Source organism: Zea mays, chromosome 2, assembly GCF_902167145.1.
Source record: "Zea mays cultivar B73 chromosome 2, Zm-B73-REFERENCE-NAM-5.0, whole genome shotgun sequence".
Lineage (NCBI taxonomy): Eukaryota > Viridiplantae > Streptophyta > Magnoliopsida > Poales > Poaceae > Zea > Zea mays.
In genome coordinates this window covers 177,418,922-177,422,708 of record NC_050097.1, presented here as the reverse complement: position 1 = coordinate 177,422,708, position 3,787 = coordinate 177,418,922, and the positions used below count along the sequence as shown (strand labels likewise).

The 3,787-nt window shown below is 48.3% G+C and overlaps 1 pseudogene; it reads right to left on the bottom strand.

Moving 5' to 3' along the window:
- Positions 1 to 1,797: 1,797 nt before the first annotated feature.
- Positions 1,798 to 3,507, bottom strand: LOC118476389 (uncharacterized; annotated as a pseudogene).
- Between the last annotated feature and the right edge of the window lie 280 nt (positions 3,508 to 3,787).

Sequence of the window (3,787 nt, the reverse complement as noted above, 5' to 3'; positions counted from 1 at the left end):
AAAGTTAGAACCTGAAAAACAACAGGGAATAAAACCCTGAGTATGGAATTACTCAGCAAGACTTACCCGACTAAAGAAAAGACTCTCAAGGATATGCTGGATTTGGGAATCAAGGAGAGGCTTTAGCAAGAATCAACTTAGATACTTTTGCAGAAATAGCTTACTAAAGTGAGTCCTTACTTTCAACATTTTAATGTTAGATTAAGTATTAATAGACCTTGTTTGCATCTAGTCTAATTTCACCATCACATTAATACAACATCATTTTTATTCATAATGTTCACATCCTGACTTAGGTTGTAGGTCGGAGATCAAGTCTCCACTCTCCGGGGATATAACGGCGATCCGAATCGATTTACTCAGCTGAGGATCTCTAACCACACGACATATGTTTCTCGTAAACCTTGCATGTCTACCATTCCCACGGATCCTCCACTTCATGAACAGGTCTGCGCCACCCGAGAGCACACCACCCTTTTTAGGCGGTCCTTTGCCAGGAGGGTACGTGCCACTCTCGCCATCTCTCCACTCCCAGTGCGCGATTGTCTTTTCATGTATGGAATAGCCGGGTTCAAGCTTACCCTGTCCCATTTCCAGGGGCATGTGGCTAGTTAAGATAGTCCTTGATCAACAGGCCTACATACGCATCCAATCCTTAACTAACCTGGGTAGAACATCACCTGTTCCTAGCCCAAGTCCCGATTTAAGTACTTCCATCCTTAGGATTGTTTATGTTCCTAGGATGAAAAGAGCATCAAAGGGAACTTTGCAGTAAGATCCCACCACGCTCTCAATGAAAATATTCTTGCAGGTAGAAGCCATCTTTCCTCAGGATAACCCCTGAGCTAGGCCTTAATGCAAAAAGACAACCTCTATCCACAAGATCTGAGCAGAGCTAAGCATTTTTGTAAATCATATTTTGATACTTCACCAGAAGTATCTATAAAGGTATGGATATCAAGGAAGGCAATGCATCAAAGGGTTCCAAGCAACTCCTATAAACCTAATGCACATTTCACTAGACTTAAATTGTGTAAAAATTATTTAAAAACACAAGGAAGGGGTTGCATGCACCGGGGCTTGCCTGGGTAACACTAGGTTAGTGTTGTTAGGTGACGTCCACTTGACGACCATCCTTTGTCCTGGCACGCACTCGTTCAGATTATCCATCTTCAGATTCGTCCATCAGTATCACCATGCGGAATAACCAGCGCTTGGGGTCGACTTGGGGTCGTCTTCCGCATCACGTGATTAATTATCACACCTGAATGAAATGCATTATGCACATGAATGCATATAGACAGGAATAACACAAATCTAAATAGTGCTATACGATAGCGCATTAAACACTTAGTGGCGAGGCGTTGTATAATTTTATACGGAAACACTAGTTATCGATGTACGACTAAGCGCAATAATTACGCTTCTCGAACCTAACGCAAACATCACGAACAACAAACTATACACATTAAACACAATTAGCCTAAACACAACTTATCAGCTAATTAATTAAATTCTGAACTAATCCCTTGCTTTATAAACTATACTATATCGTTATAACTGATTAAAATATTTCATCATCACACATGCCTGCCAAAATTCTACTCGGTCCACTAATTCAGCTAATTAATCGGAATAGCGAAATAACTCGTTATAACTGAACCTGGCTCGATAATCGCAAGAACTGCGAAGTCGACGAGAGTTTCATGACTTACGCAATTTATCGAGCACCTTAATGAGCATCGCACTAGCACATTAATTTATTCATCGATCGAACTATTCTGAATAATTTATCAGCTTACCGTTTCCACAGATGACACGAATCCGCGAGATCGGTAGCGATTTTCCGATCCAACCAATTTGTCTAGCGCTTGGGGAATATCGCGCTGCTAGCTTCGTCTTCACCCGATTCTTGGGTCTTCTTGCTGACGCGTGGAACGACGACGACACAGGAGGGTGACGTATATAGAGCTGCACCCGCGACGCGACGACGAACGACGCTAACCGGCGGAATCGACGACGCGATTGGGAATTAAAGCCGAGCGAGCCGAGAGGGCGCACCGGCGAGCAGAAAACCACGCGAGTACAAGACAGGGAAAACGACGGGCTCGACAACACGCGAAACGACGACCGTCGAATCGGCAACAAAGCGTTGGCGAATTCGATGAACACGACCACAGTCGTGAGCTGACACGGTCAAGATAAATGTGGCCAACGAGCTTGTGATAGAAGCGATGATGGTGCGGGAACTCGACACGCTGTGGCGAGCAGATGAAATTCGTGCGCGCGGCAAACAAGGAAAGAGCGAGCTATGCGTGAGGAGAGAGGTCGACGAGCGGCGCGCGCACGGACAACAGCGAAGAGCTCGGCGCGCAGCGAGTTGGAACTGGAGCGCCGCGATGGGCGAAGTGGAGCACGGCCAGCGCGCGTCTACCAAAGAACTCGCGCGGTACACAGGGAGAACAGGCGGCCACCAGGGAGAGCGTCCAGGCGCGCGCGATGAGCAGAGAGCTGGCCATGGAAACAGAGGAAGCAGGGCACGGCGAGCTGGAGTACCACGGCCATGGAACCGAGCAGACAGAGCGCCGTGAGATGGAGCTAGGTAGTGGAGAGCTCGGCTGGGCGAGCAGGGACGCCGCGAGCAGAGGCAAACAGCCATGGACGGAGCAGGAGAGAAAGAGCCGCGAGCGCTGAGAGAGAGAAGCACAAAGTGAGCGCCGCCAAGAGAAGGGCACGCGCACCATGAGAGATCCGGCCGGGTGCTGGACGCCGGCAGGGGAGGAGCTTGGGGACGCCGGTCATGGAAACAGGGGGCAGGGCGAGCTCCATGGCAGGCGGCCGAGCAGAGGAACTCCGACGCGCGCAGGGAGGAGCCATGGCGAGTGGCTGGGCTGGGCGCGCAGAGCTCCGGGCTGGAGGGCGCGCGGCCACCAGAGGAACGCGGCAAGGGAGAAGGCGGGCGCAGGAGCTCGCGCGCAGTGAAATCAGGGGGCGCGCAGAGCAACAGAGCGAGCAGGGGCAGAGAAGAAAGAGAGCACGACAGGGAGAAGGTAAAGCCAACCGCCCGGAGGAGAACGTCGGCGAGATCTTTCTGAAGCTGAGCGGCGGCAAACGGCAAGCTGTGCTCACAGCAAGCGTCCACGCGCCACCAAGGAGAGGATTGAGATGCACGGTGAAGAAAAATCTTGCGGCTGGAAGAAATCAAGAACAAAGGCGGCTGGATTTTTCCAAGAACAGCGGCGGAAAAAAAATATCCCAGGCGGGCGGATGAGGGAGAAGAGCAGCGTGAGAGATAGAGATGAAGAGAAGATCTCTTTTTTTTTCTTTTAGATTTTCTCACTTTCATTTTTTTATACAGAAAATTACAGATATTTTTGAACCGGGATTTCTAGCGATAGCAGAAGAGTCGACGGTAATTGCGACAGTTGATTCGATTCAAAAATCTGATAAATTTACCAGAGAATCGAAGCCTCATTATAATTCTCGGACGCACTGTCACGGTTTTGATTTAGCGAATACTTTGTAATCAAATGAATTTGTACCCGTTATTTATCCAAAGTTTTGGATCGGGGCGAGATGCAATCGGAACGAATTAAATGGATTTCGGCTTCGTTATTTCAATCAACATCTGATTCAGTTGATTTTAGACGAAGTCCGTCCGTCATCCGAACACTTGGTTAGAAAACAATTTAATTAAAAAACCGTAGTCACGATGTCACGGATGACAAAAAGGAGATTAAATTATTTTACATTGAAAGCTTAGTCGCCGAGTTCTATTTAATTGGCT